At 39.0% G+C, this 24,396-nt stretch overlaps 37 non-coding genes across 37 annotated transcripts; all 37 read left to right on the top strand.

Moving 5' to 3' along the window:
• The first annotated feature begins 391 nt into the window (after nucleotides 1–391).
• Trnav-cac (transfer RNA valine (anticodon CAC)) lies at nucleotides 392–464 on the top strand. The gene has a single exon. It is a non-coding gene; the product is annotated as a tRNA-Val (tRNA).
• Nucleotides 465–694: 230 nt separating this feature from the next.
• Nucleotides 695–767, top strand: Trnav-uac (transfer RNA valine (anticodon UAC)). The gene has a single exon. It is a non-coding gene; the product is annotated as a tRNA-Val (tRNA).
• A 240-nt stretch (nucleotides 768–1,007) lies between these two features.
• On the top strand, nucleotides 1,008–1,080 carry Trnai-aau (transfer RNA isoleucine (anticodon AAU)). The gene has a single exon. It is a non-coding gene; the product is annotated as a tRNA-Ile (tRNA).
• A 240-nt stretch (nucleotides 1,081–1,320) lies between these two features.
• Nucleotides 1,321–1,393, top strand: Trnav-aac (transfer RNA valine (anticodon AAC)). Its single transcript has one exon. It is a non-coding gene; the product is annotated as a tRNA-Val (tRNA).
• A 238-nt stretch (nucleotides 1,394–1,631) lies between these two features.
• On the top strand, nucleotides 1,632–1,703 carry Trnav-aac (transfer RNA valine (anticodon AAC)). The gene has a single exon. It is a non-coding gene; the product is annotated as a tRNA-Val (tRNA).
• Nucleotides 1,704–2,259: 556 nt separating this feature from the next.
• Trnav-cac (transfer RNA valine (anticodon CAC)) lies at nucleotides 2,260–2,332 on the top strand. Its single transcript has one exon. It is a non-coding gene; the product is annotated as a tRNA-Val (tRNA).
• A 230-nt stretch (nucleotides 2,333–2,562) lies between these two features.
• On the top strand, nucleotides 2,563–2,635 carry Trnav-uac (transfer RNA valine (anticodon UAC)). Its single transcript has one exon. It is a non-coding gene; the product is annotated as a tRNA-Val (tRNA).
• A 240-nt stretch (nucleotides 2,636–2,875) lies between these two features.
• Nucleotides 2,876–2,948, top strand: Trnav-aac (transfer RNA valine (anticodon AAC)). Its single transcript has one exon. It is a non-coding gene; the product is annotated as a tRNA-Val (tRNA).
• Nucleotides 2,949–3,187: 239 nt separating this feature from the next.
• Nucleotides 3,188–3,260, top strand: Trnav-aac (transfer RNA valine (anticodon AAC)). The gene has a single exon. It is a non-coding gene; the product is annotated as a tRNA-Val (tRNA).
• Nucleotides 3,261–3,501: 241 nt separating this feature from the next.
• On the top strand, nucleotides 3,502–3,574 carry Trnav-aac (transfer RNA valine (anticodon AAC)). The gene has a single exon. It is a non-coding gene; the product is annotated as a tRNA-Val (tRNA).
• Nucleotides 3,575–3,812: 238 nt separating this feature from the next.
• On the top strand, nucleotides 3,813–3,885 carry Trnav-aac (transfer RNA valine (anticodon AAC)). The gene has a single exon. It is a non-coding gene; the product is annotated as a tRNA-Val (tRNA).
• Nucleotides 3,886–4,442: 557 nt separating this feature from the next.
• Trnav-cac (transfer RNA valine (anticodon CAC)) lies at nucleotides 4,443–4,515 on the top strand. The gene has a single exon. It is a non-coding gene; the product is annotated as a tRNA-Val (tRNA).
• A 4,795-nt stretch (nucleotides 4,516–9,310) lies between these two features.
• Nucleotides 9,311–9,383, top strand: Trnav-uac (transfer RNA valine (anticodon UAC)). The gene has a single exon. It is a non-coding gene; the product is annotated as a tRNA-Val (tRNA).
• Nucleotides 9,384–9,623: 240 nt separating this feature from the next.
• On the top strand, nucleotides 9,624–9,696 carry Trnai-aau (transfer RNA isoleucine (anticodon AAU)). The gene has a single exon. It is a non-coding gene; the product is annotated as a tRNA-Ile (tRNA).
• Nucleotides 9,697–9,937: 241 nt separating this feature from the next.
• Trnav-aac (transfer RNA valine (anticodon AAC)) lies at nucleotides 9,938–10,010 on the top strand. The gene has a single exon. It is a non-coding gene; the product is annotated as a tRNA-Val (tRNA).
• Nucleotides 10,011–10,248: 238 nt separating this feature from the next.
• Nucleotides 10,249–10,320, top strand: Trnav-aac (transfer RNA valine (anticodon AAC)). Its single transcript has one exon. It is a non-coding gene; the product is annotated as a tRNA-Val (tRNA).
• Nucleotides 10,321–10,876: 556 nt separating this feature from the next.
• Trnav-cac (transfer RNA valine (anticodon CAC)) lies at nucleotides 10,877–10,949 on the top strand. Its single transcript has one exon. It is a non-coding gene; the product is annotated as a tRNA-Val (tRNA).
• Nucleotides 10,950–11,179: 230 nt separating this feature from the next.
• Trnav-uac (transfer RNA valine (anticodon UAC)) lies at nucleotides 11,180–11,252 on the top strand. The gene has a single exon. It is a non-coding gene; the product is annotated as a tRNA-Val (tRNA).
• Nucleotides 11,253–11,492: 240 nt separating this feature from the next.
• On the top strand, nucleotides 11,493–11,565 carry Trnav-aac (transfer RNA valine (anticodon AAC)). The gene has a single exon. It is a non-coding gene; the product is annotated as a tRNA-Val (tRNA).
• Nucleotides 11,566–11,804: 239 nt separating this feature from the next.
• On the top strand, nucleotides 11,805–11,877 carry Trnav-aac (transfer RNA valine (anticodon AAC)). The gene has a single exon. It is a non-coding gene; the product is annotated as a tRNA-Val (tRNA).
• A 241-nt stretch (nucleotides 11,878–12,118) lies between these two features.
• Nucleotides 12,119–12,191, top strand: Trnav-aac (transfer RNA valine (anticodon AAC)). The gene has a single exon. It is a non-coding gene; the product is annotated as a tRNA-Val (tRNA).
• A 238-nt stretch (nucleotides 12,192–12,429) lies between these two features.
• On the top strand, nucleotides 12,430–12,502 carry Trnav-aac (transfer RNA valine (anticodon AAC)). Its single transcript has one exon. It is a non-coding gene; the product is annotated as a tRNA-Val (tRNA).
• A 557-nt stretch (nucleotides 12,503–13,059) lies between these two features.
• Nucleotides 13,060–13,132, top strand: Trnav-cac (transfer RNA valine (anticodon CAC)). Its single transcript has one exon. It is a non-coding gene; the product is annotated as a tRNA-Val (tRNA).
• A 4,795-nt stretch (nucleotides 13,133–17,927) lies between these two features.
• On the top strand, nucleotides 17,928–18,000 carry Trnav-uac (transfer RNA valine (anticodon UAC)). Its single transcript has one exon. It is a non-coding gene; the product is annotated as a tRNA-Val (tRNA).
• Nucleotides 18,001–18,240: 240 nt separating this feature from the next.
• Nucleotides 18,241–18,313, top strand: Trnai-aau (transfer RNA isoleucine (anticodon AAU)). Its single transcript has one exon. It is a non-coding gene; the product is annotated as a tRNA-Ile (tRNA).
• A 241-nt stretch (nucleotides 18,314–18,554) lies between these two features.
• Nucleotides 18,555–18,627, top strand: Trnav-aac (transfer RNA valine (anticodon AAC)). The gene has a single exon. It is a non-coding gene; the product is annotated as a tRNA-Val (tRNA).
• Nucleotides 18,628–18,865: 238 nt separating this feature from the next.
• On the top strand, nucleotides 18,866–18,937 carry Trnav-aac (transfer RNA valine (anticodon AAC)). Its single transcript has one exon. It is a non-coding gene; the product is annotated as a tRNA-Val (tRNA).
• A 241-nt stretch (nucleotides 18,938–19,178) lies between these two features.
• On the top strand, nucleotides 19,179–19,251 carry Trnai-aau (transfer RNA isoleucine (anticodon AAU)). The gene has a single exon. It is a non-coding gene; the product is annotated as a tRNA-Ile (tRNA).
• Nucleotides 19,252–19,492: 241 nt separating this feature from the next.
• Trnav-aac (transfer RNA valine (anticodon AAC)) lies at nucleotides 19,493–19,565 on the top strand. The gene has a single exon. It is a non-coding gene; the product is annotated as a tRNA-Val (tRNA).
• Nucleotides 19,566–19,803: 238 nt separating this feature from the next.
• On the top strand, nucleotides 19,804–19,875 carry Trnav-aac (transfer RNA valine (anticodon AAC)). The gene has a single exon. It is a non-coding gene; the product is annotated as a tRNA-Val (tRNA).
• A 556-nt stretch (nucleotides 19,876–20,431) lies between these two features.
• Nucleotides 20,432–20,504, top strand: Trnav-cac (transfer RNA valine (anticodon CAC)). The gene has a single exon. It is a non-coding gene; the product is annotated as a tRNA-Val (tRNA).
• Nucleotides 20,505–20,734: 230 nt separating this feature from the next.
• On the top strand, nucleotides 20,735–20,807 carry Trnav-uac (transfer RNA valine (anticodon UAC)). Its single transcript has one exon. It is a non-coding gene; the product is annotated as a tRNA-Val (tRNA).
• A 240-nt stretch (nucleotides 20,808–21,047) lies between these two features.
• Trnav-aac (transfer RNA valine (anticodon AAC)) lies at nucleotides 21,048–21,120 on the top strand. Its single transcript has one exon. It is a non-coding gene; the product is annotated as a tRNA-Val (tRNA).
• Nucleotides 21,121–21,359: 239 nt separating this feature from the next.
• Trnav-aac (transfer RNA valine (anticodon AAC)) lies at nucleotides 21,360–21,432 on the top strand. The gene has a single exon. It is a non-coding gene; the product is annotated as a tRNA-Val (tRNA).
• A 241-nt stretch (nucleotides 21,433–21,673) lies between these two features.
• Nucleotides 21,674–21,746, top strand: Trnav-aac (transfer RNA valine (anticodon AAC)). Its single transcript has one exon. It is a non-coding gene; the product is annotated as a tRNA-Val (tRNA).
• Nucleotides 21,747–21,984: 238 nt separating this feature from the next.
• Nucleotides 21,985–22,057, top strand: Trnav-aac (transfer RNA valine (anticodon AAC)). Its single transcript has one exon. It is a non-coding gene; the product is annotated as a tRNA-Val (tRNA).
• A 557-nt stretch (nucleotides 22,058–22,614) lies between these two features.
• Trnav-cac (transfer RNA valine (anticodon CAC)) lies at nucleotides 22,615–22,687 on the top strand. The gene has a single exon. It is a non-coding gene; the product is annotated as a tRNA-Val (tRNA).
• Nucleotides 22,688–24,396: the final 1,709 nt, after the last annotated feature.

Below are 24,396 nucleotides of genomic sequence, written 5' to 3' on the forward strand. Positions count from 1 at the left end.
TCTTTATAAGTATGATATGTTCACTCATCTCGATATACAACGCTTTTTTATAACAATTTAACAATGTGTTGGTGTGGATGTGTGGTGTGTTGGTTACTACATCTGTTAACGTCTAAAAGGCCAAGGGCTCGAATCCTATCACGACTTTTATTTTAAACCGGAAAAACCAGATACTGGGATAAAAATGTGTAACAATTGGTTCATTGAATCTGGTGATGGAGAATACTTGCATCTTGTTTTCGATTTCAGAAATGAGGTATCATGACGGTAGACAGGGGAACTCGAGGGTCAACATTTATCATTTTTAATACGTCGCTCAGCCAATAATAATTAATTACAGCGGATGTCCAGTACCAGATTTCACCAATGCTTTCGCATGGTCGACTAGGGTGGTCATGTGGTGTAGTGGTTATCACATCTGCTTCACACGCAGAAGGTCATGGGTTCGATACCCATCATGACCTCACTTTTGATGCGAAATCCCAACATCACGCCGAGCAAATGTTTGACACGAATCACCAATGAGAGCGTAACGTTTAATAAAAGCATAACGAGTAATCCTGGCAACATAAGTAAACGAAACGATAGTTTTGGCAGGTCGCATCTACATGAGAATTGTTTTAAGGAACCCAAAAGGATATTTAATATGAAACAATACCATGTTTTAAACCTTGACCCTCACCCAAAATGTAGAGGTCGTGTGGTGTAGTGGTTATCACATCTGCTTTACACGCAGAAGGCCATGGGTTCGAAACCCATCATGACCTAACACTTTTTGGCATAATTAATAACTTTTGTGAATAAGTTATGCCGAGAATGTACCATAAATCTGATCAGAAATCGCAATTTACATGGTGTTCCGTGGATTAGGAATGGCAAACCGTAAATGAAGAGTGCAAATGTGGTTTGGTGTCTGTGAACTTTTTTGAATTTTTTATAAGTACGATATGTTCACTATTCTTTATATACAACGCTTTTTATATAACAATTTAACAATGTGTTGCCGTGGTCGTGTGGTGTAGTGGTTATCACATCTGCTTAATACGCAGAAGGTCATGGGTTCGAAACCCATCATGACCTAACACTTTTTGGCATAATTAATAACTTTTGTGAATAAGTTATGCCGAGAATGTACCATATATTTGATCAGAAATCGCAATTTACATGGTTTTCCGTGGATTAGGAATGGCAAACCATAAATGAAGAGTGCAAATGTGGTTTGGTGTCTGTGAACTTTTTTGAATTTTTTATAAGTACGATATGTTCACTATTCTTTATATACAACGCTTTTTATATAACAATTTAACAATGTGTTGCCGTGGTCGTGTGGTGTAGTGGTTATCACATCTGCTTAACACGCAGAAGGCCATGGGTTCGAAACCCATCATGACCTAACACTTTTCTTGACATAACTGATATCTTTTGTTAAAATTGTATGCTGAGAATGTATCATAAATAATAAGAAATTGCCTTTATATGGTTTTCCGCTGAATAGAAATGGCAAACCCTAAATGAGAAGTGCAAATGTGGTTTGGTGTCTGTGAACGTTTTTAAAATCTTTATAAGTACGATATGTTCATTCATCTTGATATACAACGCTTTTTTATAGCAACTTAACAATATGTTGGTGTGGTCGTGTGGTGTAGTGGTTATCACATCTGTTTAACACGCAGAAGGCATGGGTTCGAAAACCATCATGACCTAACACTTTCTTGGCATGCCTAATAACTTTTATTAATATAATATGCCGAGAATGTAACATATATCTGATCAGAAATCGCAAATTACATGGTTTTCCGCTGAATAAAAATGGCAAACCCTAAGTGAGAAGTGCAAATGTGGTTTGGTTTCTGTGAACTTTTTTGAATTCTTTATAAGTATGATATGTTCACTCATCTCGATATACAACGCTTTTTTATAACAATTTAACAATGTGTTGGTGTGGATGTGTGGTGTGTTGGTTACTACATCTGTTAATGTCTAACAGGCCAAGGGCTCGAATCCTATCACGACTTTTATTTTAAACCGGAAAAACCAGATACTGGGATAAAAATGTGTAACAAATGGTTCATTGAATCTGGTGATGGAGAATACTTGCATCTTGTTTTTGATTTCAGAAATGAGGTATCATGACGGTAGACAGGGGAACTCGAGGGTCAACATTTATCATTTTTAATACGTCGCTCAGCCAATAATAATTAATTACAGCGGATGTCCAGTACCAGATTTCACCAATGCTTTCGCATGGTCGACTAGGGTGGTCATGTGGTGTAGTGGTTATCACATCTGCTTCACACGCAGAAGGTCATGGGTTCGATACCCATCATGACCTCACTTTTGATGCGAAATCCCAACATCACGCCGAGCAAATGTTTGACACGAATCACCAATGAGAGCGTAACGTTTAATAAAAGCATAACGAGTAATCCTGGCAACATAAGTAAACGAAACGATAGTTTTGGCAGGTCGCATCTACATGAGAATTGTTTTAAGAAACCCAAAAGGACATTTAATATGAAACAATACCATGTTTTAAACCTTGACCCTCACCCAAAATGTAGAGGTCGTGTGGTGTAGTGGTTATCACATCTGCTTTACACGCAGAAGGCCATGGGTTCGAAACCCATCATGACCTAACACTTTTTGGCATAATTAATAACTTTTGTGAATAAGTTATGCCGAGAATGTACCATAAATCTGATCAGAAATCGCAATTTACATGGTGTTCCGTGGATTAGGAATGGCAAACCGTAAATGAAGAGTGCAAATGTGGTTTGGTGTCTGTGAACTTTTTTGAATTTTTTATAAGTACGATATGTTCACTATTCTTTATATACAACGCTTTTTATATAACAATGTAACAATGTGTTGCCGTGGTCGTGTGGTGTAGTGGTTATCACATCTGCTTAACACGCAGAAGGCCATGGGTTCGAAACCCATCATGACCTAACACTTTTCTTGACATAACTGATAACTTTTGTTAAAATTGTATGCTGAGAATGTATCATAAATAATAAGAAATTGCCTTTATATGGTTTTCCGCTGAATAGAAATGGCAAACCCTAAATGAGAAGTGCAAATGTGGTTTGGTGTCTGTGAACTCTTGTGAATTTTTTATAAGTACGATATGTTCACTATTCTTTATATACGACGCTTTTTATATAACAATTTCACAATGTGTTGCCGTGGTCGTGTGGTGTAGTGGTTATCACATCTGCTTAACACGCAGAAGGCCATGGGTTCGAAAACCATCATGACCTAAAACTTTTTTGGCATGCCTAATAACTTTTATTAATATAGTATGCCGAGAATGTAACATATATCTGATCGAAAATCGCAAATTACATGGTTTTTTTGCTGAATAGAAATGGCAAACCCTAAGTGAGAAGTGAAAATGTGGTTTGGTTTCTGTGAACTTTTTTGAATTCTTTATAAGTACGATATGTTCACTCATCTTGATATACAACGCTTTTTTATAGCAATTTAACAATGTGTTGGTGTGGTCGTGTGGTGTAGTGGTTATCACATCTGCTTAACACGCAGAAGGCCATGGGTTCGAAACCCATCATGACCTAACACTTTTCTTGACATAACTGATAACTTTTGTTAAAATTGTATGCTGAGAATGTATCATAAATAATAAGAAATTGCCTTTATATGGTTTTCCGCTGAATAGAAATGGCAAACCCTAAATGAGAAGTGCAAATGTGGTTTGGTGTCTGTGAACGTTTTTAAAATCTTTATAAGTACGATATGTTCATTCATCTTGATATACAACGCTTTTTTATAGCAATTTAACAATGTGTTGGTGTGGTCGTGTGGTGTAGTGGTTATCACATCTGTTTAACACGCAGAAGGCCATGGGTTCGAAAACCATCATGACCTAACACTTTCTTGGCATGCCTAATAACTTTTATTAATATAATATGCCGAGAATGTAACATATATCTGATCAGAAATCGCAAATTACATAGTTTTCCGCTGAATAGAAATGGCAAACCCTAAGTGAGAAGTGCAAATGTGGTTTGGTTTCTGTGAACTTTTTTGAATTCTTTATAAGTATGATATGTTCACTCATCTCGATATACAACGCTTTTTTATAACAATTTAACAATGTGTTGGTGTGGATGTGTGGTGTGTTGGTTACTACATCTGTTAACGTCTAAAAGGCCAAGGGCTCGAATCCTATCACGACTTTTATTTTAAACCGGAAAAACCAGATACTGGGATAAAAATGTGTAACAATTGGTTCATTGAATCTGGTGATGGAGAATACTTGCATCTTGTTTTCGATTTCAGAAATGAGGTATCATGACGGTAGACAGGGGAACTCGAGGGTTTATCATTTATCATTTTTAATACGTCGCTCAGCCAATAATAATTAATTACAGCGGATGTCCAGTACCAGATTTCACCAATGCTTTCGCATGGTCGACTAGGGTGGTCATGTGGTGTAGTGGTTATCACATCTGCTTCACACGCAGAAGGTCATGGGTTCGATACCCATCATGACCTCACTTTTGATGCGAAATCCCAACATCATGCCGAGCAAATGTTTGACACTGTTATATGTGTACTAAGTATGTGTGACCTTGAAGCAATGTTATGGGTGGTCTAGCTGATGTTATCTTTATGACTCATCAGTACCGATCAAGCAGCCTAGCTAAGCAGTCGTCTTGAATTATCCTTGTCAACATTCATACAATAAAACCACCTTGAGGAAACTCCACATTATAATATGGTGTCAGGACGTCTATAGTATATAGTGTGGATTATCGCTTCTGGATAGTAATGGCAGAGGGTGGTTTGCGAGCTCCAGGTTGCTTTATATCTAATGCTGGCAACCCCAGTGAGACTAGCAGAAGCTGGCACGAATGGCTTGAACAATTTAACTTTTATATGCTAGCAACAGAGAAGTCAACAAAAGGGGGAGAAATCCAAGTAGCCATACTGTTAACCCTACTTGGACCACAGGGTCAGGAGATATTCCGAACTTTCAATCTTCCTGAAGAAGACCGCAAGGATATTGAAAAGGTTAAGGAGGCATTCACCCGGCACTTTACACCACAAGTGAAAATTATCTATGAACGGTACAAGTTTCATAACAGAACACAGCTTCCAGGTGAATCATTCGACAATTTTTTAACTGCACTACGCGGACTCTTGTCTACTTGCAATATACATGCTGATGAACAAAATAGTGCTCTGATAGACAGAATTGTATGTGGCATTAACTCACCAGAAGTCAGAGAGGACATATTCAATTTAGATGGCAATCCGGATTTGAACAAAATTATACAGCTGTGTCGTCGGGCGGAAGCCACCAAACATTATCTTACAGATATGAAAATCGACAAAGAGAATGCTAATATTAATACAGTACAACAACCGAACCATCTAGCTCACAAGAATAAGAACGGCGCCAGAGTAAATAACTGTAAATACTGTAAGTCGAGTCACCCTAAAGGAGCATGCCCTGCATACGGCAAAGAGTGCCGAAATTGCCACAAGATGAATCATTTCAGCATAGCTTGTATGGCACCACAGCGTAAGTCTGCTGCCAAAGCTGCATATGAGCTAGTAGAGACCAGTGGACAACAGAATGACATAACTTTTACTGTGAACAACGACAAGAGCCGAAGAGAATGGTGCATCACCACAAGGTGCAATGAAAAGCCGCTACATCTCAAAGTTGACACTGGAGCTTCATGCAATGTCATGCCTAAAGGGATATTTGACTCTTTATCGGTGCATACACCTCTACAAAAGTATGGCAAGTCATTAGTTTCATTTAGCAACCATGAACTAGATGTACTAGGTAAAGTAACATTGTTGGTGGATGTTAGCGCTCGTTTTGTACCACTAGATTTTGTAATAGTGTCATCAAGTGCAGGTCAGAAGACCTTGTTAGGATTACCAAGTGCAATGGAATTGGGTTTGGTCAATGTCTCAAATACAGTCAGCGATGACCTTGCTAAAGCTTACCCAGATGTGTTCAGTGGTTTGGGGTGCCTCCCATGCAAACATGCTCTGCAACTGAAAGAAAATGCTAAACCAGTAATTCAAAGTGCCAGAAGGGTTCCCTTTAGATTGCGCAATAAGTTGAAGGACACTCTTCAAAAAATGGAATCTCAGGGCACTATAGCCAAAGTGAAACAGGCCACAGATTGGGTTCATCCTATTGTAAATGTATTAAAACCAAATGGCTCACTTAGAATTTGTCTAGATCCTACTCAGTTGAATAAATGTTTACGGCGTGAACATTTTGCACTACCCACGGCATCAGAAATATTTGCTAAACTATCTAAATCGCGGGTATTCACAACGTTAGACGCTACATCTGGCTTCTTACAGTTGGAGCTAGACGAAGATAGTAGCCTACTCACCACATTTGCCACTCCCTTCGGTAGATACAGGTTTTTAAGGTTGCCATATGGTATTTCTTCAAGCCCAGAGATATTTTGTCTCACAGTTTCTGAACTATTTGAGGATATAAAAGGCGTTGAGTGCTATGTCGATGACCTCTTGATTCATGCACCCACAATGGCTGAACATGACGCAATCCTCAAATCAGTGCTAGAGAGGTGCCGAGAAAAGAACCTCCGGTTAAATGAGTCAAAGTGTACATTCAGACAAAAGCACATCAAATATCTAGGTCACATAATTGGGGACGGGGTCATCAAGCCTGATCCAGCTAAGATCAAAGCAGTCATTGACATGCCTCAACCACAAAATGTGGAAGATGTTCGTAGATTGCTTGGAATGGCAACTTATCTCTCAAAGTTTTGCCCTAATTTGTCAGACATAACCACCCCGCTGAGAGAACTAACAAAAAAAATGCGACTTGGTCGTGGTCAGGCACACATGATGAGTCCTTGGCACAACTGAAGGCTGTGGTGACATCCACTCCAGCATTGCGAATGTTTGATCCAGACCTGCCTATTGTATTATCTGTGGACTCCAGTCAGTTTGGCATGGGTGCAGTGATAATGCATAACGGGCAGCCAATTGAGTTTGCTAGCTGCACACTGACAGACACTCAAAAAAAGTATGCTCAAATCGAAAAAGAATATCTAGCAGTTCAGTTTGGCTTACGAAGATTCCATCAATATATATATGGTCAACATGTAGTGGTAGAAACGGATCATCTTCCACTCATAGGAATCATGAATAAGGGTCTTAATGATATCAGTCCCAGGCTATTGAGAATGAGACTACGCAATCAATTATATGATTACACACTTGTGCATAAACCAGGTAAAGCTCTAGTTCTTGCAGACACACTATCGCGTGCCTTTTTGGCAGATTTATGTGAAGATGCAGAAGCTCTAAGCTCACTAGATACAGAACAAATCCATTCAGTCACTAGCGGTGTCCTTAGAAACCCAACCTTCAAAGACCGGCTCCTTAGCACAGTGCAATCAGACAGCACTCTACAAATCCTTAGCAGCTACATACGAAATGGCTGGCCAGCTAAGAGGAGAATGTGCATTGAACCACTGAAACCATTTTGGGCAGCGAGATATGATTTGACGACACACGATGGTCTGATACTTAAAAACAGTCAAATAGTTATCCCAGTGTCTATGCGCAAGCAGGTAATAGATATCATTCACATAGGACATTTAGGGGTTAGTAAGTGCATAGAGAAAGCCAAAAATTCCGTGTACTGGCCAGGTTATCAGGGGCAGATACAGGATGTGGTGTTGAGTTGTGCAACATGCCAGGAGAATGTGAGGGCAAATGCACAATGTGCTTACGAACCATATGACATACCGCAGTATCCAATGCAATCAGTAAGCATAGATGTTTTTCACTTAGCTGGCAAGGAGTATCTAGTCACGGTAGACAGATATTCCAAATGGCCTACCTGCTGTGAGCTGAAGAATGCAAACTCAAGTAGCATTGTCGAGATACTGCGTAGGCAGTTCCTTGACTTTGGTAGACCTGAGATCCTAGTTTCTGATAATGCTTCGTATTTTACATCATTTGAATTTGAACAGTTTCTAAAAGAACTTGAGATACAGCACATCACATCTAGCCCGTACTATTCTCGTTCTAACGGCCTTGCTGAAAGGATGAATCAAACTATCAAAAGCAGCCTGAAAAAGGCCCATGAGTCAAATCAAACATTGTTTGATGTCTTAGCCTCCCTTCGATCTACACCACTGGGGGGTAAATTACCATCACCTTCAGTTCTATTACAGTCAAGAAATCTAAGAAACAATCTTCAGTTCATGCCTCAACAGCTCAAACTTCAAAAAGTAGACATTAACCTGATTGAGAAAGCTTTCAGAGAGCGCCAGTCGCAAGATATGTTCAACACAAGCCCAGCTAGGCGACCTATTGAGATGTGTGTGGGCATGAGAGTTTGGTGCCAACTAGGCCATCGGCGTTGGGTAGATGGTGTGATCATCCGGAGAGCAGAGACACCCAGGAGTTTTTATGTGAATATCGGCAAGGGTAGAGTTTTTAGAAGGAACATAAAATTCTTGAGGCCATACAAGGAAGCCCCAACAACCCTGCAATCTTTGCAATTAGAGAATATAACCATGCGTAATTTTATGGCAGTGGAACATAGACCGGCACAAGGTGTAGACCACAATGACACAAGGTCAGAGGCCACACAGCCTTTAACCTCATCAGATACCTCACAGTCTTCACACACCACCCACCAGCCTAGTAGTAATTATCAGTCACTTCCATCTGCGCAAACGCACACAACTAGGTCAGGGCGCATATCCAAACCACCAGTGAGGTACCCCCAGCCAGAAAACTAATTTTAAAAATTGAGCATGTAACATTAACCTCGCTTAGTAAGCTACATCCACCGACATACATTTTAGTTAACTCAGCTCCAAACTCTATTATAAACATTTTCTATTTTTATGCTTTTGTATTCACTGACATTTTAAGTTTTGTTTTACTGTCCTCCCAAAAAGGAGCGTGTTATATGTGTACTAAGTATGTGTGACCTTGAAGCAATGTTATGGGTGGTCTAGCTGATGTTATCTTTATGACTCATCAGTACCGATCAAGCAGCCTAGCTAAGCAATCGTCTTGAATTATCCTTGTCAACATTCATACAATAAAACCACCTTGAGGAAACTCCACATTATAATAGACACGAATCACCAATGAGAGCGTAACGTTTAATAAAAGCATAACGAGTAATCCTGGCAACATAAGTAAACGAAACGATAGTTTTGGCAGGTCGCATCTACATGAGAATTGTTTTAAGGAACCCAAAAGGATATTTAATATGAAACAATACCATGTTTTAAACCTTGACCCTCACCCAAAATGTAGAGGTCGTGTGGTGTAGTGGTTATCACATCTGCTTTACACGCAGAAGGCCATGGGTTCGAAACCCATCATGACCTAACACTTTTTGGCATAATTAATAACTTTTGTGAATAAGTTATGCCGAGAATGTACCATAAATCTGATCAGAAATCGCAATTTACATGGTGTTCCGTGGATTAGGAATGGCAAACCGTAAATGAAGAGTGCAAATGTGGTTTGGTGTCTGTGAACTTTTTTGAATTTTTTATAAGTACGATATGTTCACTATTCTTTATATACAACGCTTTTTATATAACAATTTAACAATGTGTTGCCGTGGTCGTGTGGTGTAGTGGTTATCACATCTGCTTAATACGCAGAAGGTCATGGGTTCGAAACCCATCATGACCTAACACTTTTCTTGACGTAACTGATAACTTTTATTAATATAATATGCCGAGAATGTAACATATATCTGAGCAGAAATCGCCTTTATATGGTTTTTCCCTGAATATAAATGGCAAACCCTAAGTGAGACGTGCAAATGTGGTTTGGTTTCTGTGAACTTTTTTGAAATCTTTATAAGTACGATATGTTCATTATTCTATATATACAACGCTTTTCATATAACAATTTAACAATGTGTTGCCGTGGTCGTGTGGTGTAGTGGTTATCACATCTGCTTAACACGCAGAAGGCCATGGGTTCGAAACCCATCATGACCTAACACTTTTCTTGACATAACTGATATCTTTTGTTAAAATTGTATGCTGAGAATGTATCATAAATAATAAGAAATTGCCTTTATATGGTTTTCCGCTGAATAGAAATGGCAAACCCTAAATGAGAAGTGCAAATGTGGTTTGGTGTCTGTGAACGTTTTTAAAATCTTTATAAGTACGATATGTTCATTCATCTTGATATACAACGCTTTTTTATAGCAACTTAACAATATGTTGGTGTGGTCGTGTGGTGTAGTGGTTATCACATCTGTTTAACACGCAGAAGGCATGGGTTCGAAAACCATCATGACCTAACACTTTCTTGGCATGCCTAATAACTTTTATTAATATAATATGCCGAGAATGTAACATATATCTGATCAGAAATCGCAAATTACATGGTTTTCCGCTGAATAAAAATGGCAAACCCTAAGTGAGAAGTGCAAATGTGGTTTGGTTTCTGTGAACTTTTTTGAATTCTTTATAAGTATGATATGTTCACTCATCTCGATATACAACGCTTTTTTATAACAATTTAACAATGTGTTGGTGTGGATGTGTGGTGTGTTGGTTACTACATCTGTTAATGTCTAACAGGCCAAGGGCTCGAATCCTATCACGACTTTTATTTTAAACCGGAAAAACCAGATACTGGGATAAAAATGTGTAACAAATGGTTCATTGAATCTGGTGATGGAGAATACTTGCATCTTGTTTTTGATTTCAGAAATGAGGTATCATGACGGTAGACAGGGGAACTCGAGGGTCAACATTTATCATTTTTAATACGTCGCTCAGCCAATAATAATTAATTACAGCGGATGTCCAGTACCAGATTTCACCAATGCTTTCGCATGGTCGACTAGGGTGGTCATGTGGTGTAGTGGTTATCACATCTGCTTCACACGCAGAAGGTCATGGGTTCGATACCCATCATGACCTCACTTTTGATGCGAAATCCCAACATCACGCCGAGCAAATGTTTGACACGAATCACCAATGAGAGCGTAACGTTTAATAAAAGCATAACGAGTAATCCTGGCAACATAAGTAAACGAAACGATAGTTTTGGCAGGTCGCATCTACATGAGAATTGTTTTAAGAAACCCAAAAGGACATTTAATATGAAACAATACCATGTTTTAAACCTTGACCCTCACCCAAAATGTAGAGGTCGTGTGGTGTAGTGGTTATCACATCTGCTTTACACGCAGAAGGCCATGGGTTCGAAACCCATCATGACCTAACACTTTTTGGCATAATTAATAACTTTTGTGAATAAGTTATGCCGAGAATGTACCATAAATCTGATCAGAAATCGCAATTTACATGGTGTTCCGTGGATTAGGAATGGCAAACCGTAAATGAAGAGTGCAAATGTGGTTTGGTGTCTGTGAACTTTTTTGAATTTTTTATAAGTACGATATGTTCACTATTCTTTATATACAACGCTTTTTATATAACAATGTAACAATGTGTTGCCGTGGTCGTGTGGTGTAGTGGTTATCACATCTGCTTAACACGCAGAAGGCCATGGGTTCGAAACCCATCATGACCTAACACTTTTCTTGACATAACTGATAACTTTTGTTAAAATTGTATGCTGAGAATGTATCATAAATAATAAGAAATTGCCTTTATATGGTTTTCCGCTGAATAGAAATGGCAAACCCTAAATGAGAAGTGCAAATGTGGTTTGGTGTCTGTGAACTCTTGTGAATTTTTTATAAGTACGATATGTTCACTATTCTTTATATACGACGCTTTTTATATAACAATTTCACAATGTGTTGCCGTGGTCGTGTGGTGTAGTGGTTATCACATCTGCTTAACACGCAGAAGGCCATGGGTTCGAAAACCATCATGACCTAAAACTTTTTTGGCATGCCTAATAACTTTTATTAATATAGTATGCCGAGAATGTAACATATATCTGATCGAAAATCGCAAATTACATGGTTTTTTTGCTGAATAGAAATGGCAAACCCTAAGTGAGAAGTGAAAATGTGGTTTGGTTTCTGTGAACTTTTTTGAATTCTTTATAAGTACGATATGTTCACTCATCTTGATATACAACGCTTTTTTATAGCAATTTAACAATGTGTTGGTGTGGTCGTGTGGTGTAGTGGTTATCACATCTGCTTAACACGCAGAAGGCCATGGGTTCGAAACCCATCATGACCTAACACTTTTCTTGACATAACTGATAACTTTTGTTAAAATTGTATGCTGAGAATGTATCATAAATAATAAGAAATTGCCTTTATATGGTTTTCCGCTGAATAGAAATGGCAAACCCTAAATGAGAAGTGCAAATGTGGTTTGGTGTCTGTGAACGTTTTTAAAATCTTTATAAGTACGATATGTTCATTCATCTTGATATACAACGCTTTTTTATAGCAATTTAACAATGTGTTGGTGTGGTCGTGTGGTGTAGTGGTTATCACATCTGTTTAACACGCAGAAGGCCATGGGTTCGAAAACCATCATGACCTAACACTTTCTTGGCATGCCTAATAACTTTTATTAATATAATATGCCGAGAATGTAACATATATCTGATCAGAAATCGCAAATTACATAGTTTTCCGCTGAATAGAAATGGCAAACCCTAAGTGAGAAGTGCAAATGTGGTTTGGTTTCTGTGAACTTTTTTGAATTCTTTATAAGTATGATATGTTCACTCATCTCGATATACAACGCTTTTTTATAACAATTTAACAATGTGTTGGTGTGGATGTGTGGTGTGTTGGTTACTACATCTGTTAACGTCTAAAAGGCCAAGGGCTCGAATCCTATCACGACTTTTATTTTAAACCGGAAAAACCAGATACTGGGATAAAAATGTGTAACAATTGGTTCATTGAATCTGGTGATGGAGAATACTTGCATCTTGTTTTCGATTTCAGAAATGAGGTATCATGACGGTAGACAGGGGAACTCGAGGGTTTATCATTTATCATTTTTAATACGTCGCTCAGCCAATAATAATTAATTACAGCGGATGTCCAGTACCAGATTTCACCAATGCTTTCGCATGGTCGACTAGGGTGGTCATGTGGTGTAGTGGTTATCACATCTGCTTCACACGCAGAAGGTCATGGGTTCGATACCCATCATGACCTCACTTTTGATGCGAAATCCCAACATCATGCCGAGCAAATGTTTGACACTGTTATATGTGTACTAAGTATGTGTGACCTTGAAGCAATGTTATGGGTGGTCTAGCTGATGTTATCTTTATGACTCATCAGTACCGATCAAGCAGCCTAGCTAAGCAGTCGTCTTGAATTATCCTTGTCAACATTCATACAATAAAACCACCTTGAGGAAACTCCACATTATAATATGGTGTCAGGACGTCTATAGTATATAGTGTGGATTATCGCTTCTGGATAGTAATGGCAGAGGGTGGTTTGCGAGCTCCAGGTTGCTTTATATCTAATGCTGGCAACCCCAGTGAGACTAGCAGAAGCTGGCACGAATGGCTTGAACAATTTAACTTTTATATGCTAGCAACAGAGAAGTCAACAAAAGGGGGAGAAATCCAAGTAGCCATACTGTTAACCCTACTTGGACCACAGGGTCAGGAGATATTCCGAACTTTCAATCTTCCTGAAGAAGACCGCAAGGATATTGAAAAGGTTAAGGAGGCATTCACCCGGCACTTTACACCACAAGTGAAAATTATCTATGAACGGTACAAGTTTCATAACAGAACACAGCTTCCAGGTGAATCATTCGACAATTTTTTAACTGCACTACGCGGACTCTTGTCTACTTGCAATATACATGCTGATGAACAAAATAGTGCTCTGATAGACAGAATTGTATGTGGCATTAACTCACCAGAAGTCAGAGAGGACATATTCAATTTAGATGGCAATCCGGATTTGAACAAAATTATACAGCTGTGTCGTCGGGCGGAAGCCACCAAACATTATCTTACAGATATGAAAATCGACAAAGAGAATGCTAATATTAATACAGTACAACAACCGAACCATCTAGCTCACAAGAATAAGAACGGCGCCAGAGTAAATAACTGTAAATACTGTAAGTCGAGTCACCCTAAAGGAGCATGCCCTGCATACGGCAAAGAGTGCCGAAATTGCCACAAGATGAATCATTTCAGCATAGCTTGTATGGCACCACAGCGTAAGTCTGCTGCCAAAGCTGCATATGAGCTAGTAGAGACCAGTGGACAACAGAATGACATAACTTTTACTGTGAACAACGACAAGAGCCGAAGAGAATGGTGCATCACCACAAGGTGCAATGAAAAGCCGCTACATCTCAAAGTTGACACTGGAGCTTCATGCAATGTCATGCCTAAAGGGATATTTGACTCTTTATCGGTGCATACACCTCTACAAAAGTATGGCAAGTCATTAGTTTCATTTAGCAACCATGAACTAGATGTACTAGGTAAAGTAACATTGTTGGTGGATGTTAGCGCTCGTTTTGTACCACTAGATTTTGTAATAGTGTCATCAAGTGCAGGTCAGAAGACCTTGTTAGGATTACCAAGTGCAATGGAATTGGGTTTGGTCAATGTCTCAAATACAGTCAGCGATGACCTTGCTAAAGCTTACCCAGATGTGTTCAGTGGTTTGGGGTGCCTCCCATGCAAACATGCTCTGCAACTGAAAGAAAATGCTAAACCAGTAATTCAAAGTGCCAGAAGGGTTCCCTTTAGATTGCGCAATAAGTTGAAGGACACTCTTCAAAAAATGGAATCTCAGGGCACTATAGCCAAAGTGAAACAGGCCACAGATTGGGTTCATCCTATTGTAAATGTATTAAAACCAAATGGCTCACTTAGAATTTGTCTAGATCCTACTCAGTTGAATAAATGTTTACGGCGTGAACATTTTGCACTACCCACGGCATCAGAAATATTTGCTAAACTATCTAAATCGCGGGTATTCACAACGTTAGACGCTACATCTGGCTTCTTACAGTTGGAGCTAGACGAAGATAGTAGCCTACTCACCACATTTGCCACTCCCTTCGGTAGATACAGGTTTTTAAGGTTGCCATATGGTATTTCTTCAAGCCCAGAGATATTTTGTCTCACAGTTTCTGAACTATTTGAGGATATAAAAGGCGTTGAGTGCTATGTCGATGACCTCTTGATTCATGCACCCACAATGGCTGAACATGACGCAATCCTCAAATCAGTGCTAGAGAGGTGCCGAGAAAAGAACCTCCGGTTAAATGAGTCAAAGTGTACATTCAGACAAAAGCACATCAAATATCTAGGTCACATAATTGGGGACGGGGTCATCAAGCCTGATCCAGCTAAGATCAAAGCAGTCATTGACATGCCTCAACCACAAAATGTGGAAGATGTTCGTAGATTGCTTGGAATGGCAACTTATCTCTCAAAGTTTTGCCCTAATTTGTCAGACATAACCACCCCGCTGAGAGAACTAACAAAAAAAATGCGACTTGGTCGTGGTCAGGCACACATGATGAGTCCTTGGCACAACTGAAGGCTGTGGTGACATCCACTCCAGCATTGCGAATGTTTGATCCAGACCTGCCTATTGTATTATCTGTGGACTCCAGTCAGTTTGGCATGGGTGCAGTGATAATGCATAACGGGCAGCCAATTGAGTTTGCTAGCTGCACACTGACAGACACTCAAAAAAAGTATGCTCAAATCGAAAAAGAATATCTAGCAGTTCAGTTTGGCTTACGAAGATTCCATCAATATATATATGGTCAACATGTAGTGGTAGAAACGGATCATCTTCCACTCATAGGAATCATGAATAAGGGTCTTAATGATATCAGTCCCAGGCTATTGAGAATGAGACTACGCAATCAATTATATGATTACACACTTGTGCATAAACCAGGTAAAGCTCTAGTTCTTGCAGACACACTATCGCGTGCCTTTTTGGCAGATTTATGTGAAGATGCAGAAGCTCTAAGCTCACTAGATACAGAACAAATCCATTCAGTCACTAGCGGTGTCCTTAGAAACCCAACCTTCAAAGACCGGCTCCTTAGCACAGTGCAATCAGACAGCACTCTACAAATCCTTAGCAGCTACATACGAAATGGCTGGCCAGCTAAGAGGAGAATGTGCATTGAACCACTGAAACCATTTTGGGCAGCGAGATATGATTTGACGACACACGATGGTCTGATACTTAAAAACAGTCAAATAGTTATCCCAGTGTCTATGCGCAAGCAGGTAATAGATATCATTCACATAGGACATTTAGGGGTTAGTAAGTGCATAGAGAAAGCCAAAAATTCCGTGTACTGGCCAGGTTATCAGGGGCAGATACAGGATGTGGTGTTGAGTTGTGCAACATGCCAGGAGAATGTGAGGGCAAATGCACAATGTGCTTACGAACCATATGACATACCGCAGTATCCAATGCAATCAGTAAGCATAGATGTTTTTCACTTAGCTGGCAAGGAGTATCTAGTCACGGTAGACAGATATTCCAAATGGCCTACCTGCTGTGAGCTGAAGAATGCAAACTCAAGTAGCATTGTCGAGATACTGCGTAGGCAGTTCCTTGACTTTGGTAGACCTGAGATCCTAGTTTCTGATAATGCTTCGTATTTTACATCATTTGAATTTGAACAGTTTCTAAAAGAACTTGAGATACAGCACATCACATCTAGCCCGTACTATTCTCGTTCTAACGGCCTTGCTGAAAGGATGAATCAAACTATCAAAAGCAGCCTGAAAAAGGCCCATGAGTCAAATCAAACATTGTTTGATGTCTTAGCCTCCCTTCGATCTACACCACTGGGGGGTAAATTACCATCACCTTCAGTTCTATTACAGTCAAGAAATCTAAGAAACAATCTTCAGTTCATGCCTCAACAGCTCAAACTTCAAAAAGTAGACATTAACCTGATTGAGAAAGCTTTCAGAGAGCGCCAGTCGCAAGATATGTTCAACACAAGCCCAGCTAGGCGACCTATTGAGATGTGTGTGGGCATGAGAGTTTGGTGCCAACTAGGCCATCGGCGTTGGGTAGATGGTGTGATCATCCGGAGAGCAGAGACACCCAGGAGTTTTTATGTGAATATCGGCAAGGGTAGAGTTTTTAGAAGGAACATAAAATTCTTGAGGCCATACAAGGAAGCCCCAACAACCCTGCAATCTTTGCAATTAGAGAATATAACCATGCGTAATTTTATGGCAGTGGAACATAGACCGGCACAAGGTGTAGACCACAATGACACAAGGTCAGAGGCCACACAGCCTTTAACCTCATCAGATACCTCACAGTCTTCACACACCACCCACCAGCCTAGTAGTAATTATCAGTCACTTCCATCTGCGCAAACGCACACAACTAGGTCAGGGCGCATATCCAAACCACCAGTGAGGTACCCCCAGCCAGAAAACTAATTTTAAAAATTGAGCATGTAACATTAACCTCGCTTAGTAAGCTACATCCACCGACATACATTTTAGTTAACTCAGCTCCAAACTCTATTATAAACATTTTCTATTTTTATGCTTTTGTATTCACTGACATTTTAAGTTTTGTTTTACTGTCCTCCCAAAAAGGAGCGTGTTATATGTGTACTAAGTATGTGTGACCTTGAAGCAATGTTATGGGTGGTCTAGCTGATGTTATCTTTATGACTCATCAGTACCGATCAAGCAGCCTAGCTAAGCAATCGTCTTGAATTATCCTTGTCAACATTCATACAATAAAACCACCTTGAGGAAACTCCACATTATAATAGACACGAATCACCAATGAGAGCGTAACGTTTAATAAAAGCATAACGAGTAATCCTGGCAACATAAGTAAACGAAACGATAGTTTTGGCAGGTCGCATCTACATGAGAATTGTTTTAAGGAACCCAAAAGGATATTTAATATGAAACAATACCATGTTTTAAACCTTGACCCTCACCCAAAATGTAGAGGTCGTGTGGTGTAGTGGTTATCACATCTGCTTTACACGCAGAAGGCCATGGGTTCGAAACCCATCATGACCTAACACTTTTTGGCATAATTAATAACTTTTGTGAATAAGTTATGCCGAGAATGTACCATAAATCTGATCAGAAATCGCAATTTACATGGTGTTCCGTGGATTAGGAATGGCAAACCGTAAATGAAGAGTGCAAATGTGGTTTGGTGTCTGTGAACTTTTTTGAATTTTTTATAAGTACGATATGTTCACTATTCTTTATATACAACGCTTTTTATATAACAATTTAACAATGTGTTGCCGTGGTCGTGTGGTGTAGTGGTTATCACATCTGCTTAATACGCAGAAGGTCATGGGTTCGAAACCCATCATGACCTAACACTTTTCTTGACGTAACTGATAACTTTTATTAATATAATATGCCGAGAATGTAACATATATCTGAGCAGAAATCGCCTTTATATGGTTTTTCCCTGAATATAAATGGCAAACCCTAAGTGAGACGTGCAAATGTGGTTTGGTTTCTGTGAACTTTTTTGAAATCTTTATAAGTACGATATGTTCATTATTCTATATATACAACGCTTTTTATATAACAATTTAACAATGTGTTGCCGTGGTCGTGTGGTGTAGTGGTTATCACATCTGCTTAACACGCAGAAGGCCATGGGTTCGAAACCCATCATGACCTAACACTTTTCTTGACATAACTGATATCTTTTGTTAAAATTGTATGCTGAGAATGTATCATAAATAATAAGAAATTGCCTTTATATGGTTTTCCGCTGAATAGAAATGGCAAACCCTAAATGAGAAGTGCAAATGTGGTTTGGTGTCTGTGAACGTTTTTAAAATCTTTATAAGTACGATATGTTCATTCATCTTGATATACAACGCTTTTTTATAGCAACTTAACAATATGTTGGTGTGGTCGTGTGGTGTAGTGGTTATCACATCTGTTTAACACGCAGAAGGCATGGGTTCGAAAACCATCATGACCTAACACTTTCTTGGCATGCCTAATAACTTTTATTAATATAATATGCCGAGAATGTACCATAAATCTGATCAGAAATCGCAATTTACATGGTGTTCCGTGGATTAGGAATGGCAAACCGTAAATGAAGAGTGCAAATGTGGTTTGGTGTCTGTGAACTTTTTTGAATTTTTTATAAGTACGATATGTTCACTATTCTTTATATACAACGCTTTTTATATAACAATTTAACAATGTGTTGCCGTGGTCGTGTGGTGTAGTGGTTATCACATCTGCTTAATACGCAGAAGGTCATGGGTTCGAAACCCATCATGACCTAACACTTTTCTTGACGTAACTGATAACTTTTATTAATATAATATGCCGAGAATGTAACATATATCTGAGCAGAAATCGCCTTTATATGGTTTTTCCCTGAATATAAATGGCAAACCCTAAGTGAGACGTGCAAATGTGGTTTGGTTTCTGTGAACTTTTTTGAAATCTTTATAAGTACGATATGTTCATTATTCTATATATACAACGCTTTTTATATAACAATTTAACAATGTGTTGCCGTGGTCGCGTGGTGTAGTGGTTATCACATCTGCTTAACACGCAGAAGGCCATGGGTTCGAAACCCATCATGACCTAACACTTTTCTTGACATAACTGATATCTTTTGTTAAAATTGTATGCTGAGAATGTATCATAAATAATAAGAAATTGCCTTTATATGGTTTTCCGCTGAATAGAAATGGCAAACCCTAAATGAGAAGTGCAAATGTGGTTTGGTGTCTGTGAACGTTTTTAAAATCTTTATAAGTACGATATGTTCATTCATCTTGATATACAACGCTTTTTTATAGCAACTTAACAATATGTTGGTGTGGTCGTGTGGTGTAGTGGTTATCACATCTGTTTAACACGCAGAAGGCATGGGTTCGAAAACCATCATGACCTAACACTTTCTGGGCATGCCTAATAACTTTTATTAATATAATATGCCGAGAATGTAACATATATCTGATCAGAAATCGCAAATTACATGGTTTTCCGCTGAATAAAAATGGCAAACCCTAAGTGAGAAGTGCAAATGTGGTTTGGTTTCTGTGAACTTTTTTGAATTCTTTATAAGTATGATATGTTCACTCATCTCGATATACAACGCTTTTTTATAACAATTTAACAATGTGTTGGTGTGGATGTGTGGTGTGTTGGTTACTACATCTGTTAATGTCTAACAGGCCAAGGGCTCGAATCCTATCACGACTTTTATTTTAAACCGGAAAAACCAGATACTGGGATAAAAATGTGTAACAAATGGTTCATTGAATCTGGTGATGGAGAATACTTGCATCTTGTTTTTGATTTCAGAAATGAGGTATCATGACGGTAGACAGGGGAACTCGAGGGTCAACATTTATCATTTTTAATACGTCGCTCAGCCAATAATAATTAATTACAGCGGATGTCCAGTACCAGATTTCACCAATGCTTTCGCATGGTCGACTAGGGTGGTCATGTGGTGTAGTGGTTATCACATCTGCTTCACACGCAGAAGGTCATGGGTTCGATACCCATCATGACCTCACTTTTGATGCGAAATCCCAACATCACGCCGAGCAAATGTTTGACACGAATCACCAATGAGAGCGTAACGTTTAATAAAAGCATAACGAGTAATCCTGGCAACATAAGTAAACGAAACGATAGTTTTGGCAGGTCGCATCTACATGAGAATTGTTTTAAGAAACCCAAAAGGACATTTAATATGAAACAATACCATGTTTTAAACCTTGACCCTCACCCAAAATGTAGAGGTCGTGTGGTGTAGTGGTTATCACATCTGCTTTACACGCAGAAGGCCATGGGTTCGAAACCCATCATGACCTAACACTTTTTGGCATAATTAATAACTTTTGTGAATAAGTTATGCCGAGAATGTACCATAAATCTGATCAGAAATCGCAATTTACATGGTGTTCCGTGGATTAGGAATGGCAAACCGTAAATGAAGAGTGCAAATGTGGTTTGGTGTCTGTGAACTTTTTTGAATTTTTTATAAGTACGATATGTTCACTATTCTTTATATACAACGCTTTTTATATAACAATGTAACAATGTGTTGCCGTGGTCGTGTGGTGTAGTGGTTATCACATCTGCTTAACACGCAGAAGGCCATGGGTTCGAAACCCATCATGACCTAACACTTTTCTTGACATAACTGATAACTTTTGTTAAAATTGTATGCTGAGAATGTATCATAAATAATAAGAAATTGCCTTTATATGGTTTTCCGCTGAATAGAAATGGCAAACCCTAAATGAGAAGTGCAAATGTGGTTTGGTGTCTGTGAACTCTTGTGAATTTTTTATAAGTACGATATGTTCACTATTCTTTATATACGACGCTTTTTATATAACAATTTCACAATGTGTTGCCGTGGTCGTGTGGTGTAGTGGTTATCACATCTGCTTAACACGCAGAAGGCCATGGGTTCGAAAACCATCATGACCTAAAACTTTTTTGGCATGCCTAATAACTTTTATTAATATAGTATGCCGAGAATGTAACATATATCTGATCGAAAATCGCAAATTACATGGTTTTTTTGCTGAATAGAAATGGCAAACCCTAAGTGAGAAGTGAAAATGTGGTTTGGTTTCTGTGAACTTTTTTGAATTCTTTATAAGTACGATATGTTCACTCATCTTGATATACAACGCTTTTTTATAGCAATTTAACAATGTGTTGGTGTGGTCGTGTGGTGTAGTGGTTATCACATCTGCTTAACACGCAGAAGGCCATGGGTTCGAAACCCATCATGACCTAACACTTTTCTTGACATAACTGATAACTTTTGTTAAAATTGTATGCTGAGAATGTATCATAAATAATAAGAAATTGCCTTTATATGGTTTTCCGCTGAATAGAAATGGCAAACCCTAAATGAGAAGTGCAAATGTGGTTTGGTGTCTGTGAACGTTTTTAAAATCTTTATAAGTACGATATGTTCATTCATCTTGATATACAACGCTTTTTTATAGCAATTTAACAATGTGTTGGTGTGGTCGTGTGGTGTAGTGGTTATCACATCTGTTTAACACGCAGAAGGCCATGGGTTCGAAAACCATCATGACCTAACACTTTCTTGGCATGCCTAATAACTTTTATTAATATAATATGCCGAGAATGTAACATATATCTGATCAGAAATCGCAAATTACATAGTTTTCCGCTGAATAGAAATGGCAAACCCTAAGTGAGAAGTGCAAATGTGGTTTGGTTTCTGTGAACTTTTTTGAATTCTTTATAAGTATGATATGTTCACTCATCTCGATATACAACGCTTTTTTATAACAATTTAACAATGTGTTGGTGTGGATGTGTGGTGTGTTGGTTACTACATCTGTTAACGTCTAAAAGGCCAAGGGCTCGAATCCTATCACGACTTTTATTTTAAACCGGAAAAACCAGATACTGGGATAAAAATGTGTAACAATTGGTTCATTGAATCTGGTGATGGAGAATACTTGCATCTTGTTTTCGATTTCAGAAATGAGGTATCATGACGGTAGACAGGGGAACTCGAGGGTTTATCATTTATCATTTTTAATACGTCGCTCAGCCAATAATAATTAATTACAGCGGATGTCCAGTACCAGATTTCACCAATGCTTTCGCATGGTCGACTAGGGTGGTCATGTGGTGTAGTGGTTATCACATCTGCTTCACACGCAGAAGGTCATGGGTTCGATACCCATCATGACCTCACTTTTGATGCGAAATCCCAACATCATGCCGAGCAAATGTTTGACACTGTTATATGTGTACTAAGTATGTGTGACCTTGAAGCAATGTTATGGGTGGTCTAGCTGATGTTATCTTTATGACTCATCAGTACCGATCAAGCAGCCTAGCTAAGCAGTCGTCTTGAATTATCCTTGTCAACATTCATACAATAAAACCACCTTGAGGAAACTCCACATTATAATATGGTGTCAGGACGTCTATAGTATATAGTGTGGATTATCGCTTCTGGATAGTAATGGCAGAGGGTGGTTTGCGAGCTCCAGGTTGCTTTATATCTAATGCTGGCAACCCCAGTGAGACTAGCAGAAGCTGGCACGAATGGCTTGAACAATTTAACTTTTATATGCTAGCAACAGAGAAGTCAACAAAAGGGGGAGAAATCCAAGTAGCCATACTGTTAACCCTACTTGGACCACAGGGTCAGGAGATATTCCGAACTTTCAATCTTCCTGAAGAAGACCGCAAGGATATTGAAAAGGTTAAGGAGGCATTCACCCGGCACTTTACACCACAAGTGAAAATTATCTATGAACGGTACAAGTTTCATAACAGAACACAGCTTCCAGGTGAATCATTCGACAATTTTTTAACTGCACTACGCGGACTCTTGTCTACTTGCAATATACATGCTGATGAACAAAATAGTGCTCTGATAGACAGAATTGTATGTGGCATTAACTCACCAGAAGTCAGAGAGGACATATTCAATTTAGATGGCAATCCGGATTTGAACAAAATTATACAGCTGTGTCGTCGGGCGGAAGCCACCAAACATTATCTTACAGATATGAAAATCGACAAAGAGAATGCTAATATTAATACAGTACAACAACCGAACCATCTAGCTCACAAGAATAAGAACGGCGCCAGAGTAAATAACTGTAAATACTGTAAGTCGAGTCACCCTAAAGGAGCATGCCCTGCATACGGCAAAGAGTGCCGAAATTGCCACAAGATGAATCATTTCAGCATAGCTTGTATGGCACCACAGCGTAAGTCTGCTGCCAAAGCTGCATATGAGCTAGTAGAGACCAGTGGACAACAGAATGACATAACTTTTACTGTGAACAACGACAAGAGCCGAAGAGAATGGTGCATCACCACAAGGTGCAATGAAAAGCCGCTACATCTCAAAGTTGACACTGGAGCTTCATGCAATGTCATGCCTAAAGGGATATTTGACTCTTTATCGGTGCATACACCTCTACAAAAGTATGGCAAGTCATTAGTTTCATTTAGCAACCATGAACTAGATGTACTAGGTAAAGTAACATTGTTGGTGGATGTTAGCGCTCGTTTTGTACCACTAGATTTTGTAATAGTGTCATCAAGTGCAGGTCAGAAGACCTTGTTAGGATTACCAAGTGCAATGGAATTGGGTTTGGTCAATGTCTCAAATACAGTCAGCGATGACCTTGCTAAAGCTTACCCAGATGTGTTCAGTGGTTTGGGGTGCCTCCCATGCAAACATGCTCTGCAACTGAAAGAAAATGCTAAACCAGTAATTCAAAGTGCCAGAAGGGTTCCCTTTAGATTGCGCAATAAGTTGAAGGACACTCTTCAAAAAATGGAATCTCAGGGCACTATAGCCAAAGTGAAACAGGCCACAGATTGGGTTCATCCTATTGTAAATGTATTAAAACCAAATGGCTCACTTAGAATTTGTCT

Source organism: Watersipora subatra, chromosome 4 (genome assembly GCF_963576615.1).
Source record: "Watersipora subatra chromosome 4, tzWatSuba1.1, whole genome shotgun sequence".
Taxonomy (NCBI): domain Eukaryota; kingdom Metazoa; phylum Bryozoa; class Gymnolaemata; order Cheilostomatida; family Watersiporidae; genus Watersipora; species Watersipora subatra.